Raw genomic sequence first — 18,121 nt, forward strand, 5'->3', positions numbered from 1 at the left:
CAAATCAGTTCTCAAAGTGCTATTTCAGTTTAAAGTGAAATAAAACTAGAACTGTTTGAATTCATCATATTTCCCTGCAATTCCCTAATCATCTTTCACATGCCTTGAAGTTCAGAGCAATGTAATTAACCAAGCATGGGAAAGAAGAAAACAGAACAAAGAATATATATGGTATTCAGAATATCTAAATTGGTGATCTAAATGTCCAGAAGAAATTCTTTAGTGATATAAATATTTTCCTCATGCATAATGTCAGGAACAGTTTTCTCATTAAATATTGGCAGTAGGCAGACTGGCAGCATGGAACATTTGTCATGAAATAATTTTACTGGTTATACCACAGTAAAATAAGCACCATAAAACAGTAGGATGTGTCCCCATTTTAAGAATGCCTGTGCTGTATTTTAACACTCCATATTCTAGATTTATTTTTTATGGTTTACAGAAGCTCTGTCTTTTCATTTGAGGTTGAAAAGCTCACAACAATCATACTAGTAATTACTTTATTTTGTTGAAAGCAATTGGTTTGTTTTCATGTTTTGCAGTTAATTATTACTTAGATTGAATTTGCCTTTTCTTTCATTAATTATATGAAATCAACTTTTTCTTCTTATCTGCAAACTCATTCAATCTGCGATGAGCTTTGTGGACATGTTATTGAATATTATAACTTCCAGATATTATGTCCTTTAATCCCTGCACTCCAGAGGCAGAGGTAGGAGGATCATTGTGAGTTCAAGGTCATCCTGAGACTATAAAATGAATGCCCATTCAGCCTGGGCTAGAGTGAATTCTTACCTTGAAAAATCATAGTCATATGATTCTACAAACTAAGATAACAAAGCTAATATATGAAGGTACAAGTATCACAGGTACAAGATTTACATTTAAAAACATTTTTCTTAAGTGTAGTGGTAAAATAGAAAATAAAATCAAAGATTAGTACATAAAACAACCAATACAATATAAGTGTGAATGTTTTTAGCCAATGGATATTTAATTCAGTACATAGAGAACATTATATTACAAAGAGAAATAAATTGATGGAATCACAATTAAATACATGATGTTTAGAGATTTAACACTTAATATTTATTGAAATGTTCATCGTTTCCCAAATGAGCTGTGGAGTCAATTCAGCCCACTGAAATGGTAATGGACGTTTTAAATAAATTGTCACGTTGACATTAAAAAATTTGTTGTAGTAAAGATCTGGAAAGGTCAAAAGAATCTTATAAAAGCTGAACAATTTGAAAGACACATCTAATAGTGAAGTACTCAAGACATTCTCATCAAAATAAGGAAGTGGTGTAACAGGGAAATAGAAGAAAATCAAGCCAAGAAATAGCACATTTACACGGTCAGTTAACTATTGACAAAGTCGCCAAGATAGTTGAATAGATAAAAGAAGTTTTTGGCAGATGGCACTGGGATCACTAAATATCTTCCTGGAAGTTGAGCATGAGAATTTCAACCCTATTCACATGGTACATTAAAGAAAACTCAAAATATATCAGAGATCTATAGCTGTGGAAGTGAGTCTGTGAAGCAATAGGTTAAAGTTAATGTTATTGAATTCTGTGTGACAATATATGGGAAATCTTTCTGCCAAATGTGTCTTATGTAGGAAAGAAAAAAACACACACTAATTGTAAATCCACCTAGGAAAATTTTAAAAATACTGTAAACAAGTCATGCATCTTATGAAATGAGATGAAAAGTCACAATTGGAAGAAATTATTTATAAGCAACACATCCTACAACAGGTTTGTGAGTAGAATATATCAGTTACATGCACATCTCACTGGTATCAGAACAAAGAACTCAATAGCAAAAGGAATACAACTTTAACAAACACTTTTCAAGGAAAATAGACAATTGACCACTAAGAGCATGAAAACTTACTTAACTTCATTCTTCACAAGATTATTGTGTTATTAATCCCAACAGATGCAAAAAAAGGGCTCAAAATCAGCACTTAATAGTGATAAAAATTCATAGGCTGGAGAAATACCTTAGCAGTTAAGATGTTTGTCTGCAAAGCCTAAGGAGCTAGATTTGATTCTCCAGTATCCATGTTAGCCAGATACACAAGATGGCATATGTGTCTGGAGTTTATTTGCAGGGGCTTGAGGCCTTGGTGAGCCCATTCTGTCTCTCTCTATGTGCCTCTCCCTCTCTCTCAAATGAGTAAATAAATAAAATACTTTTAAACAAATGAAAGAAAGAATAAATTTTTAAAAATTCTCAACAAACTGGAACTGATCAGAATATACTTAAGTTCATAAGGCAAATACATTAATACATATAACTAACACACTACTTCTGAGTGAAACAAAGATGAGGTTGGGAGCAAGGCAAAGGTATTTGCTTTGCCAGCATGGTGAAGCTTCCCCTTAAAACTGTAAACTGAAATAAACCCTATCCTCCCATAATGTGCTTCTGGTTAGATATTTTGCCCCAGCCTTGATAAGGAAATAGCTACATGGTGTATATCAGGGAGTGCTGATAACTAAAAATATCAATAACAATAAAAATATCAATAAGAGACATGAAAAAAAGAAACAAATTCATTACACAGCAAATGCTCTGTATTATACATATAAACTCTGAAACCAGTTAATATACTTATAAATTGAATTCATTTTTAATTGTTGGTGCAACAGTGAGAACAAAACACACAACACTCACAATGTTATCAGCTATGTGCGTACAGTTTTGTTCTCTTAGGGCAATGTGAACTTGAAGTCTGACTTGAGTCTCAGGATGTCAGCAGTGTTGGGCCCCTTTCTAGAGACTCTGATACTCTGTTAATTAACCACCATGACATATCTGAGAAAATGCCTTTCCCAGTAAAAGGCAGCTCTCTTTATGACTGCAAAGAAATCACTACATTCATTTGCTCAAGGTCCCTACTGCGTTCAGCCCAGAGCTCAGTTGCACTGAGAAACACCATGAGTCACTTCATGAACTGCCTGACAGAGATAAAACCAACCCTAATCGTGATGTGCTCCTACCGCTTTAAGAAGCCACGTTAGTTCAGTTCCTCCCTTACCTCCTCGCCTTTCATTGCCCCATTTGTGACAAATAAAAATTCTAAAATCCCGTTTTCTAAATAGGGAATTTACACATGGCAGGGAGGTATAAAAATAATCCAAATTGCAATATTTTTATTCTTGGGGCTTTGAAAGTCTGTCTAAATTATTGGCTAATAAACTGTCAGGAAGAGAGGGTCGTTATACGATAAGAGCCTTAGATAAAATTCTAGTAAAGGCAATAAAAGAGGTAGTGTCCACATGGTTCATAGTGCAGGATGCTTCACGGCGGCATGCTCTCTCCAATTTTCTGAGAAGTCTGCCAAGCCAACCTTCGTTCAGCTGAGGTCACTTGCTGAAGTCTTCCTGTGTACCAGAGGGTTTAACTGCATTCCAGCCTCCTCTTTTTCTATTGTTGCATTTATCCTATCGACTCCAAACTCAGAGTCAAGTAGTGCGAAAGGCAGATCCTGCTATTAACAGCAGGAAATCACTTAGTAGATTTGGTTTTCAAATTTAACAGATGGTCAGTTGTCCTCTGATTGCAGTAGACCAGTTCTTCTTTCAAGTTAAATAAGCACGTCTGTAGCAGGGCACAGAATGTACCGGTGGGGTTCAGGTCTTACTGCTTTTCACCTGGTTGATGCTTATTGTTTTGTTTCCCATCCTCTGAACCTTCATTATATGGTGCGTTACCCTCAGGAAACTGTTGACAGAGCTTCTCATCTTGCTGCCTGTGCTTTGCTATGGAACAGTGCGACTAAAATAACAATAATAATGATGACAATAATATTTCTAAATGCAAGATATTATTGCAGAAGAAAATCAATAGGTTTAAAACCCATTCCATGTATCCATCCATATACATGATCACACACACACACACGCACACACACACATGGGTATATGTGAGTATGTTTATTTGTATGTAATTTCAGAGAGAGAGAAACAGTTCTATGCATATTTATTTTCAAGAAAAAAATTACAACCAGTAATTTTTTACACTATGTTGTAGCTAAGAAGATGGCTCTCTGTTAAAAAAAAATCAAGACTTTCTAATATAGTTGACTTCTTTCTTAAAAATCCCTGTCCTTAATATTCAGAGATCCTCCTCAACAATGATCTTCTGAATTGGAACGCATTACTCACAGTTACAAAGAGTGGGATGATGGGGTGGGGGATATGTTAGAACTAAGTGTAATGGTACCTATGCAATAGAATGCCATAGAAAAACCATCTTCTTCGTACGCTAACAAAAATAATGTATTTTTAAAAGTTAATAAGCAATTTCTCCCTTTTCTCACCTTACAAAGACCATGCTGCATTTTTTTCAAGCATGAGCTACTGAACAGATACAAGTGTTTAACCACAGTGGCAATTATCGCTAAGGGAAGCATGAATCCAAACCTTGACATTGGTGGTTGACATTAATGTTGGGTGTAGATCCTAACTCAACTTTATTTCACTGAAAGTTTTATTTTTATTACTATTTCACCACACTATATGTCATGAGAGTCAAGGATCCTCTGTTGACTATTGCTACAAGAATTATGAAATTTCTTGACCTGTGAGATATAGAGTTTATAGAAAAAAAAAATAACTAGTTTCCCTCTGAGGAGTCTGGCGATGATAGCTGAACGTGTGGGAGCAAGTCTCTCTACTGCCCTGCTGTGTTGATGTTGAGTTTGATGGAGATTGCCTGATAATGTGTCAGGAGGGAAACTGAAAATGGGATGTCAATTCCAGTAGTAATTAACTGGAATGATTACTAACGTCTAAATGATGGCACATTAGAGTTGACATGTTTTTGACTACAACTTGACATAGTCATGAGGAATTTGTCCTGTGTTGACCCTGCACTTTAATACAGGCTGCCAGAATAGATTAAAAAAAAAAAAGTTGACCACTTTGCTCAGTTAGCAATCCTCACGTTAATGTCAAATGCATTGGCCATATCAGGTACGTCGTACATCAAATATGAAGACAACCATAATTGTGTTACTCTTTAATAATGCCCTAAGGCACTTGCTTCCCGAAACAGACAGTGAATGGGCAAGGTTTCTCTCCCAACTCTATGTATTTTATAGATGGGTGTTCGGAGTCATTTGTTTCTCTTAGAAAAGGACATTTCAAAAGACAGTAAGGGTGTTGACCTCCCATCAGAAAAGTAATGTGTGCTCTTCTCTGAACTGTAATAATGGCAAATCCTTAATGTCAAAACTCTTCTTGTTTACATTTTAACAGGAGACATGATGAATTTTGTGTAATAATTCACATTTTTTTCTAGTCAAGAAACAGTCATTTTATTTACTTCTGAGTGCTGAGAATTGAACCAAAGGCCTCACACAGGGTAGAGCCACTACCACTGAACTATTACCAGTAACGAGGTTCTGAGAGTCACAGGAAACATACTAGGGAACCAGGACTTGAACTCTTGTTTTCTGTTTCACAGTACTCTTGATCCTTTAAGTTTCTCTGGAGCTTTAATGTCAAAAAAAAAAAAAGAAAATTCTAGAAAGTATTAAACACATGCTTGAATGGAATGCTATTCAAAATTTAACTATAGCTGGCACAAATTTCTGAGTTATTATTTTTGTTTTGGTTGGTTTCAATGTGCAGAGAGATGAGTGACATTTTACTCAGAAACGAAGTCAATATCTGTTGTAATTTAATAATAATTTATTGAGTGTACATTTTTCATTATCACTGAAAATAGTTAAAATATGAAAGGAAATCTATGCTTAGCAATAGCATCTAATTTCTCTGTGGCAGCAGGACAGGCAAGGGAACAACAAGCTTGAGTAAGTGCAACAGAAAATAGCAAACCCATGGGTATGACGAGAGGTTGAAATAAAATTGATATATAAAGCTGTTTATAATTAATGTATATCATTTGGTGACTTTGAACATATACATTCATATTATATACCATAATCTTAATGATAAACATACCTATGACTTCCAAATGGCTCTTTTTGTCCTTAGTGTGTGTTTGGTAAAGACTTAGAACATAAGATCTAGCTTTTTAAAAAATTACATTTTAAAAATATATTAGAGGCACACCACAGTCTCTTGCCACTGCAAACAAACTCTGGACACAAACACCACCTTGTGCATCTGGCTTATGTGGGTACTGGGGAATCGAACCTGGGTCCTTAGGCTTTGTACATACCTTAACTGCTAAGCCACCTCTCCACCCTGAGATCTAGCTTTTTAAACTTTTAAAATTTTGCATTGTTTATGTATGTGCATGTACGCATGTGTGTGTGTGTGTGTGTGTGTGTGTGTGTGTGTGTGCGTGTGTGCACATGTGGAGATGAAGAGGAAATGTCATTCATCCCCTATTGCTCTTCTGTCTTTTCCATTGACCCTGGAGCTTGCTGTGTTTTGGTTAGATTGGCTCACCATTCAGTCCTTGCTATTTTACTGGCTTTAAGCCCTTCAAAATTAGGCTAAAGTCATATGCAACCACATCTAACTTTTTCTGCTGATGTAGACATTGAACTGAGGTCCCCATGACTGAGCAGCAGACTTTCTAACCCATGGAGCCACTTTCTTGGCCCACATAAATAATTTTTGTTAACTATAAGCAGAATGCTACAGAGCAGATCTTTAGAATTCGCTCATTTTGTGCAGCTGTATCTTCAAAACTCACTTAAGTCAGTCTAAACATCCTCTTTCCATCTCCTGGTGGCTACCCTGCGTTCTGTGCTTAGCATCTGTCTTCTGTTATCTGAGATGCCAAAATTCTTTTTGAGGATGGAGAGTCTCCTCAATATTTATCTCTCTGTGACTGACAGGTAACTTACTCCACACTCATCCAGGGTCTCTCGTGTGGGTTTTGAATTTCTTATTTTAAATTTGAATTAAGTCTGTTTTAATAACTCCTTTATTAATATTAAATTATTTCCATTGCTGCACATAGCACATTCTTTATTCATTCATCTGCTGAGGGACATTTTTCTTGCACAGGTGTCATGACAACTGTGAATGAACACCACCGCAGATAAACATAGAAGCGCAGATCCTCAAGTTCCTACTGTGATTTTTTTACGTATTTAGCCAAAATTGATATGTCTGGACCCACTGGTATTCTATTTTTAAAGTTTTGATTAAGTAGGAAGTTGTATGAAGTCATCATATGTTAGTGTCGTGATTTCCCTCCTCCCCGCCCCCATTCTGCTGAGGGCCCTCCTCAGAGGGATTGCTGGTACTCCCCGTAGGTTCGTGGGTTTTGGGGATGTGAGTGCATTGGTCGGTTCATTCTCCAAAGTAGAATAAGGCCAGCATAGGTTCAGTGGCATAAGCATTATTAACTGAGATTTTGATCCATGTAGCTTCTCTTTGGGCTAAAGACTAATTGGAGTTTCTTGTGGGAGTCCATAATCTTGGCCTCCATAGGATCTAACTTGATTCCCAGTTCCAGCTATGGGTTCCTTTCCACAGAGCAGATCTCTTAGCCAATCAGAGAGCCATTGATTACCCACCTAGACTGGGTGTCACAGGTGTGTCCATCTTGTCAGCCTGGGTTGTACAGCAGTGGCCCCCTGTTAACACGTAGGTGGTTTTCCTCAGCAACTCATTTAGTGCATTCCAGTACTACACAGTCAGACCATCTGGCAACTGGCTTCCTTCCAGATTCCAGCCAGATGTCTCTTCGTTTTGCATAGGCAGCATGTGGTGTCTTCAACTATAGGGTCTTACCTTTCACCTCAGGTGGGCAATCCAGTGCTCAGACAGAACCTGTCTTGTTTCTGGGACCTAATAGGTCTTTCTGATCGACAGCTCGACATGGGTTGTAACCAACTTCTCCTACTGGGAGTTACACACCAGAGCCAAATGTTTTAGGGTTAGGCTTCATCCCACCCTCTTCAGGGCCCGTGTTGCCAGGTGATACCTCCATCTTTCTGTTGAGAGTTCTATCTTTTAGTCTGCTATCCAGGAGGAAGGTTTCTATGGTACCAATGCACCTGGGACAGATAAGAAGGATGGAAGGGTTTGGGGGGAGTGGAACTGGAGTCCTGGGGAAGATATATACAAAATTATATTATATATAATTTAACTTAATTTTATAAGTTAGGCAAAAACAAAAATACTGTGATTTTTAAAATTATATTCAGGATTGTAAATGTGCTAAATGTTACTAAACAATTTTTGGACATGCTTATTTTTATACTAAGTCAATTTTATCTCAACAAAAATTTAAAACATCAAAACATTGGGAGACAGAATACTGCCCTCACAACTCCATGGTGATTATCAGCAATTCCACTAAGGACAGACCTTAATGGGGTGGGGACATGGAAGAGGGAAATGATGGTACCAACATAGGATGTGTCCATAAAAAGGTTTTACTTAATAATAAATTTGAGAAGGTTTCAAAATGAAATTTAAAAATATTGGAAAAAATGTGTTCTGTAGTAACTACCATTATACACTCTCACCAGCCGAGTGCAATGGCATTATGTCTCTATGGCCTCACTAACATGTTATGTTTTAAAATAGTAGCAACTGTGATAGGTGTAAATGAAATCTCATTATGGTTTTGATTTGCATTTTCCTGAAATGTAGTGATAAATAAAGATATAGTTCTAATGTTTTTGCCTAATGTTAATGCACTTTTAAAAGTGATCCATTCCTCACAGGAAGTTTAATTGACAAGTAATTTTTCAAGATGTAAATGGTTTAATCCCCTATTTTTTTATATACATATATAAATTTTAGTTCAAACATGCTATGAAAATGAGGTTTAAGATCATTTTTATTATGATATTATTTAAAATGAAGCACATCAAGAGAATCTTTATTAAAATGCATTATTAAACATGAAATAGAAAGAAGGGAAATACCTCTTTCCCAAAAAAATCAGACTTATTTTTATAATATTTTTCAACATAGGAATATAATGTTTATTTGACTGAGACTAGCTCCACGTTAATCTCTCTTTTTTCCTTTGCCTTTATCTTTAAAGGGCCAGAAAGATTATGTAGTTAAGCAAATAGATAAGTAAGGAATTTAGATGTTGTATTGCCACTCAACAGTTGTATCCTTTAAGATCTCTTACCAAAGTATTGGTAATTTTTTCTAACTTACCAAATTGTTAATGTCAGTGTGCACAAAAGCATATTTACATTTCACCTTCAATTTTTTTGGGGGGTGGGGAAAGGTTTCTTTTTTCTTTCTTTATTTATTTTTACTGACAACTTCCTTAATTGTAAGCAGTATCCCATGGTAATTCCCTTCCTCCCCCCCACTTTCCCTTTTGAAACTCACTCTCCATCATATCCCCTCCCCCTCTCAATGAGTCTCTCTTTTATTTTGATGTCATTTCTTCCTATTGTGTAGGTAGTGTCAGGCACTGTGAGGTCATGGAGATCCAGGCCATTTGGTGTCTGGAGGAGCACATTGTAAGGAGTCCTACCCTTCCTTTAGCTCTTACATTCTTTCTGCCACCTCTTTCTGAATGGACCCTGAGCCTTGCTGAGAACTCCTCTGTCACATCTTCTCAAGCAAGAGTAGCATTAATATATGGGTATGAACATGAAGAGAAGTGCTTACTGCACTGTTTGGTGAGCATAGTATATACATTTAGCCAGACATCATTTCCCCTTCAATTTTAAGTCAAAGAATTTTTAATCTGGCTTGCAGATGGACTGTACTCAGTCACTAAAGTTAGCAGTTTAATTTCCTTAATGTATGTGCATTCTAATATCAATACATATATATTACTACATATATGCATGTATATAACATATATATGTGTGTGTATACATATGATCTTTAATAAAATTAATTAAATATCTAATACTTATACCCATTACCTGTTTATGAAGTCAGAATTGTCTGAAATTGGCATTTAAAACCATCCAGAAAAGGTGAATACATTATATGAATTTTCTGAACAACTTGATTACTCTCATCTTAAAGGTACAATTTAATTCGTCTTGTAGATGCTACTAGAGGAAGGAAGGCCTTCAATAAAATTTATGTAGACTCTATGAAGAGAAGAAAAGGTAACTTTGAGACTGTCTCTCAGAAACACCGTGTTCTGCAATGGCTGAACAACTTTGCTCTGAAGCACAGCACGTCTGGATTTTTCCCCCAACTAGCCTGTCTGTGCTTCAATCATTCTGCCCCACACGCTCTGTCTCACACACATGTGATGCAGTGGAAGCCCTAAAGTCTAGAGTGATGGGACCTTCATTTCAGGAAATTCATCAGAAAAATGGCACTTAGACTTGCTTGAAGAAAAAGAGAACCCACAGGAATCTAGAAGCAAGCACATTCTCCATAAGCTCAGCTTCCTGGGCGGGCTGTGCTGGCACGCGCCTATGATCCCAGCAGTTGGGAGACAGAAATCTCTGTGAGTTTTAGGCTAGCCTAGAGCTACAGAGTGAGTTCCAGGTTAGCATGGGCTAGAGTAACACCCTTCTTCAAAAAGAAAAAAATGTATATTTTCCAATAAGTTAATCTTTAAATTATTCATACCTATTCTTATAAGTCACAATTCAAATGCTTTACGTCATTTATTTTTCTCCAAATAAAATTAAGCAAATTAATCAATATAAGTATATTTGCCAAAAGATAATGTCTGGAGAATCAGAAGGGTAGATTAAAGATTACTTTTTCCTGGCATTATACGTGAATACTGTATTTCTTAAAACATTTTGTAAGTAGTTAAAAGAGAAAAATGCACTCCCCTTCCCATTGGAGCAGCTAAGAAATGTATCATCCATCCTTCCTTCAAAATCTGTCAACTTTTGATTTGGCTTTTCACTGACATTAATTTCTTTGGGAATGGGCTCTCGTAGAAATGCCTCATGTCACGTTTACTCAAGAAAGGAGACAAAATAAGAAAAAAGTATGTATATAAAAGGGTTAGTGAGAAACTGACATTAAAAAAAAAAAACTTACTAATTTCTAAAGGATTGGAGTTGAGCCATATGGTCTGAAGCCCATAAAACACTGTGCCAAAAAATAGGGAACATACAACTTTTTAATGTATTTTTAAAGCACTTCATTATTTTATAATGATAACTACTATTATAAAAATTACTATCTACTTGAGAAACAGTTTCAAAATTGTGTCTGAGTCAGTTGTATCTCTGGGGAAAAGTGAGTGGGCTTTAAATGTTCTGAAAATCTTGAAGTTGTATGTATATGAATATACCTGTTTGCCTTATGTTGAGAGACCTCATTTAATTTCAAGCAAGCTCTTTAATGGCTGAGCTACCTCCTGAGCCCTTAAATTTCAATTATATATGTGGCCAAAGCAGAACAAAGAACAGGATTTGTTTTACACTTCAATGTGATGAAGGGAAGCACAACTCTTGTTTCGAAGTCTTTGCTGTACTAGCCTTGGCAATAGAATGACCATGACTATCTTGGTGTAATTAGACCATACAAATGTACACATACCGTACCTTCTCAAATATTATTAAAACTGTTTTTCCCCTCCAAATGTCGCTGCTTGTATAGATATTGAAGGTTTATTTTTTTTTATTTATTTATTTATTTGGGTTTTCGAGGTAGGTTCTCACAGCGAGCTCAGGCTGACCTCGAACTCACTATGGAGTCTCAGGGTGGACTTGAACTCACAGCAATCCTCCTACCTCTGCTTCCCGAGTGCTGGGATTAAAGGCATGCTCCACCAAGCCCTGCTATATGTTTATTTTTATGAGCAGAAATCCTGAGGACAAAATATCCTGGGTGGAATGTCAGTTCTATCAATTTCTAGCTGTGAGATGAGCACATCGTAGACACGGGTTTTCATCTCAATCTGTCCCATAAAGTTACTGTAATTACACATATCTTATGTTTAAAGCCTTTAGAAGCTGTTGCACATACACTTAAAGTATATGCTCCTGGGCTAGAGAGATTGCTTAGTGGTTAAGGTGTTTGCCTGCAAAGCCAAAGGACCTCAGTTTGATTCCCCAGGACCCACGTAAGCCAGATGCACAAGGTGGCGCATGCATCTGGAATTCGTTTGCAGTGGCTGGAGGCCCTGATGCACCCATTTTCTTCATTTTCTTCCTCTCTCTGCCTCTTTCTCTCTCTCTTAAATAAGTTAATAAAGTTATATATATATATATATATATATATATATATATATATATATATATATATATATATATATTTCTTAAGTCATCAAGTCTGGAGATATTCATTTTTAATATTTCTGTTGTTGATAGAGAACTTTACCTTCAAACTATTCCTTTGCTTTGGTCACTTTTCTTCTGAGACTCCGCATCCATTCCTTCATCCACTTACCAGTTCCTTTAATATTATTGCATTTGCTAAGTAAGTTTGCCACTTGATTTCTCAGAAAAATACTCCATAATTCTCTACTGTTATTGGTATGCCCCATTAACAAACATTTTTTAATTGATCCACTATAAGCACAAGATTGAAATGTTGATCCAGGTGTGGTGGCTCACACCTATAAGTCCAGCACTCAGTAATCTGAGGTAGAAGGATTCCCAACAGTTTGAGGTTACCCTCGGTTAAAGATCATGCCTCCAAAAAAAAAAGACAAAAAGAACAAAATGTTAAATATTAAAGAAAACAGAAAACAAGCTGGGTGTGGTGGTGCACGCCTTAATCCCAGCAACTGGGAGGCAGAGGTAGGAGGATCACCACGAGTTCAAGGCCACCCTGAGGCTACATAGTGAATTCCAAGTCAGCCTGAGTTAGAGTGAAACCCTACCTCGAAAACAAAAAAAAAAAAAAAATTAAGGAAAAAAAAAACATGTTTTCCCTATTTTATCTTCTGCACAGAAATAAAAAATATACATAGACATATATACACGTATACACATATGTATATACATATATATATGTACATAGTTGCAATTATTGTCAATAAGTATATGCTTTTGAATAAAAGAGAGGTGCTTTGACATCTAATCTTTTTTTGGGAGCACTTGAACATTTTCAGGAATGAAGATGCCTGTCCCTAAGATATTATATTGTCTCTTCTCAGGTAGAAAGAAGTTTGGACACACCAGAATTATTCCAACCCCGACAACAAACTACCATCAATAGTATATGTAGACTTGGATGACAAACATGATTCCTACTGATTACTGGGAAGGGGGAGAACCCCACCTTCCATACAGCAAACCACTTAGTCCTTGAGAAGAGTGGATCATCCCTATCTCCCTAAATAACTTTCTTTTTTTAAAGTTTTTACATTATATTTGCTCATGAACTTCAAATTGCCATAGCGAATGCAGCCTAACATGGTCGTAACTTCAGCACAATGTAGATACAATTGATTTGAAAGCAAGACTCAGTTGTAACATTCAGAACATATAGCTGCTCCCTATCATCTCACTGGTTAATTAATTTGACCTCTTTTAGGTATCATTGAATCTTGTGAAAATAGCATGCATGAGAACATTTTAAACCGCTTTAGTTTTTGATTAGCATAGTCATAGCAATTGCATATGAGAAGATGACAGATTGACTTTCCCACAAGTTAAGTGGAGCTAGCTTCTCCAAAACAATAATGAGACATCTCTAAAAGTTTGAGCACATATTTAAGAAAATTATTTATAATTATAAATGTTTATCACTCAGAATTACATGTTGGTCTATTAATATGAATGTTGAAGATCATTAAATGTTTCTTTTATTAGTGATAAATACAAATAAAATTTTAATATGTTTTTGCTTCATCAACTGTGTCCCATTTTTTCTTCATCTGAAATAAGATTTCTAAAGCCTAGCATTTCTGTGAGAATTGTACCAGCAAATATATACATATATAAACATATTTTATATTAATTGTAACATACATGCTAGCTACCTTTGTTATTATATGATTATAGCAAAATTATAATTTTTATTAACTGGGATTTATAACACATATTACTTTGAAAATAACATGTTCTTATTTGCTATTTTACTGAATTTATTCTAACTGAAATGTCACAATATACTTCAAATATCTTTTCCCTCTCTTTCCACTCTCTGTCTCTATATATGTAATATTTGAATAATGATGCAATTTCTTCATATATTAATTTTTTGATCTTTTTCCTAGCCATTTACAGTATGTGGTGCCTTGTTATTATCTATGATCAATGCTACCATGCAATAGTACAACAGATCACCTAATTATATTTTAATGCCCATTCATAATCCTTTCCCTTGCCTCTTTCTATTCTTCTTAGTCTCTGAAATTCAGTTTGGAAATTGTTGCTATTTTCTATAATTAAAATTTTGCAGGCGTTTTTTAACCCAGTGTCTTAATTTTTCATCTTTCCTAATATTTTAATATTCACTTAGAACTGAGGAAATGCATTACAAATTCAATGACTATTGAATGCTCAGTGCCAATTATCAGTCATTTAACATCAGGCAGGATATGTAGAAGTGTTTTACCATCTGTAAATTATAATAATGATGTACTATCTACACAATTAGATTGTTGTAGGAGATGGACTCCAGTGTATGAAAATCACTTCAACCATATTAAAAACATCAAAGAATGTAATGTATATTGAATACTTACTAGATTGGAGGCATTATGCTAGGTACTCTATATTAAGCTCATAAATATGTCAAATATTAATAAAACTATTATTATGCTTTGAGAAAGTATTGCAAGTGTTGCAAATGGTTATATATTATAAGTCTTAATGATTTAAGGAATATGCTGTAAATGTAAAAATAATGTGCTTGTAATGTTAGGGGGTATGTTTAAGCCATTTAAATTAAAATAAATTTTTCAATAAGTTCATCTCACAAGTACCCATGAACATTCACACTGCCTTTTACCGATATTTTGCATTGTGAGCAAAGAGAAAAGTCTGTATATTCCTTTGCATCCCTCTTTTCCCAAAGTATCTTCAAGTCCATCCCATCACAAGCATTACTACCCCAATTCAAAAGTTCATCAGGGCTCAGTCTGTTGGTCACCTCTGACTACCGTGTTTACTTTTCTATGCTCTCCAAAGAAAAGTTAAGGGATTTACACCGGAGTAAAAATCTTTTGAAGTAATTTTTCTTGCATTCACATGTACACATGTGTAGAGTATGTGTGTGGTGCGGTGACCTTGGAGCTGCTGTGTGTCAGTGGACCCTGTGATGGCCGTCTTCATCCCTGTGGACAGGTACTATTGACATGTGTGGTCATACCCAGCCTTTTGTTTTATTTTTAAATTTAGTTGGAGAGAGAGAATATTAATGGGCACACTACTGCCTCTAGCCACTGTAAGCTCCAGACGCTGCAAACGAACTCCGGATGTATGTGCCACTCAGTGCATCTGTCTGTGCGTAGGTACTGACACTGGACTTTTAATTTTAATGTTGAAAACACTTTATCACTGAGTTTGTAAAACATGTTTACGACTGATATTTCATCCTCCCAGCAACATGGACCACAGATCCCTCGTATATGAGGAAATGAGGGACAGACTATTGAGCCGCTCTCTGAGATCTTGATGCCAGTTGGCAGGATGAAAGACCAAGAACCCATCTTCGATGTCATTTTTAGTGCTAAAACCACTGTGGGAAGTCTTCCCTTAGAAATGAGAGCAGAGGAAAGTGCAGAACTATTAAAAGAAAGTTGATGTGAGTGCATTAGGCTTAAGACATGATTTTGTTGTTGGTTAGCTGTGGACTCTGCATCGGCCTCTGTTACTTTCTCTCTCTCTCTCTCTCTCTCTCTCTCTCTCTCTCTCTCTCTCTCTCTCTTTTTTTTTGCATGTGTGAAGAAAATAAAATGTTCATTTTGGCTTACAGACTTGAGAGGAAGCTCCAAGATGGCAGGTAAAATGATGGCATGAGCAGAGGGTGGACATCACCTCCTGGGCAACATCAGATGAGCAACAATAACAGGAGAGTGTGCCAAACACTAGGAAGAGGAAGCTGGCTATAACACATATAAACCTGCCACCAGCAATACACAGCCTCCAGGAGGGTTTAATTTGCAAATTACCATCAGCTGGGGACTTGGCTCTGTTTCTTAATATTTAAAATGGAACAGTAGTTCCTGAATTCCCATATTTTTATGTGAAATCACTGCATACCACTGGCAATAATTTGAAATTTACTGAATGCGATTTCTGACATAAGGCCATATAACAGTGTTTATAGGTAGCATGTTTGACTCCCAATGTTTAGTTTTACACATCCTCAGTGGCAATTGTGCCCCTAGACCAGGGAGCCAGTCAGGAGAATCACAAAGATATATGGCGCTGATTCATCACCTGTCAGGTGATAGGTACCTTCTATCTCATCTAACCCATCCATCTGTATTATTTTTTTCCAGTTTCTTTCTTTAAATTTATTGATACATTTTATTAAAAGGTTGCACACGTACTCCACGGTGGCACATGCATCATTTACAGTGGCTCGAGGCCCTGGCATGCCCATTCTGTCTCTCTCACTCTGTCTCTAATAAATAGATAAAAATAAAATCTTTAAAAAAAAAATGACCAAGAGGCCTCAGTCAGTCTCTGCAGGGATCACGGAAACATCGTCTCAGGCTATTCCCACCCACCTGAGGCTCTTACAGTCTTTCTGCCCCCTCTTTCACGATGCTCTCTAAGCCTTGGTGGGCAGAACAGAGATCTGATTTAGTGTTCTTTTCTATGTAGACTATGGATCTCTGGGCCTGGGCAGATGGAGTAGAGGTGACCTGTTTCATGGTAGACAGTCAGTTCTCTCTTCTGGATGTATTGGCATATCATTGTTCTTGCCCGCCTTCTTCTTTATGTGTAAAATAGAAAAGACTCTCCAACCAAGTGAGAGCAGTTTGAATAAAAGGGGATAAGTCTAGTCACCATTAGAATGATATATTGATGTGAATATCCATTTTTCTTAGTTAGAGAGCAGTCGAGGTTCTCTCCGGAGCTTTGGCTTCCTGCTATAGGGAATATGGCTTGGTTCCCAGAGACATGGATGAGTTCACCCCCACTGAGATGGTCTCACATCCAGTCTGTGAGCAGTTTGTTACCTACATCACCTGTGTGCCACTACGACACCGGTGTGTACTTGTATACTTGCTTGACCGGTTGATTTTGTAACTGGCAGAATCTCCTGCTTAATCAATCAGTGGACAACTTATTCTCCAGCTGCTCTGGTAGAACTTTCCATCACTGTGAGGGCCAGTGGGGAAGAAACTGGATTCCCTTTCAGTTCCAGCAAGATCACTTGATGTCCTGTTGCTGTAGCAATAGGGACCTCTGAGCCCTTGAAGGTAAACCAAATGTTTTGGCAACAAGATGTATTATTATGGAGACCTCATGTCTTCCTGACCAACAGCTCACTGTTGGGGGAAAACCAAATTCTGGCCCTGGGAATGAATTACGAGCCAGCACCCATGGTTTTAGGGTAAGGCTGTGTCTGCCTTTTAGGGAGCTGTTTTGGTTGGGTCCCCTAGCCCTTATTGAGAGTCATGACTTGTAGAATGTTATCCCCCCAACAAAGGGTTTCTATGGGATTGATTCAAGTTGCCATTAGTTTTGTGTATCTCCCCCAACACACACACACACACACACACACACACAAAGCCTTCCTCTCTTGACCTCAGGCCTTTCGCTTCCTTCTTCTTTCTCTTTCTTTTCTTTCTTTCTTTCTTCCTTCCTTCCTTCCTTCCTTCCTTCCTTCCTTCCTTCCTTTCTTTTTCTTTCTTTCTTTCTCCTTCCTTCCTTCCTTCCTTCCTTTCCTCCCTCCCTCCCTCCCTCCTTTCTTCCTTTCTTCCTTTCTTCCTTTCTTCCTTCCTTCCTTTCTTCCTTTCTTCCTTCCTTCCTTCCTTTCTTTCTTTCTTTCTTTCTTTCTTTCTTTCTTTCTTTCTTTCTTTCTTTCTTTCTTTCTTTCTTTCTTTCATCTCATCATTGACTTGCTGTTCAGTAGCTCTTCCTCCTTTCCCTCACTATTTCCCCCTTTTCCTATCTTCGTTCTAATGCCATGCCCAAATCTTGCAGACTCGTTAGCTTTGGGTCAGGGCGGGATTGCTTATTGTACAGACCAGCTTGACCCTTCGCTTCATGGGACGTTTAAATTCACCAACGTTGGTCCATCTTTAACCCAACAGCTACAAACCACACAGTGCTCTTCTTGATCATTTTTCACAA

Source organism: Jaculus jaculus, chromosome 18 (genome assembly GCF_020740685.1).
Source record: "Jaculus jaculus isolate mJacJac1 chromosome 18, mJacJac1.mat.Y.cur, whole genome shotgun sequence".
Classification (NCBI taxonomy): domain Eukaryota; kingdom Metazoa; phylum Chordata; class Mammalia; order Rodentia; family Dipodidae; genus Jaculus; species Jaculus jaculus.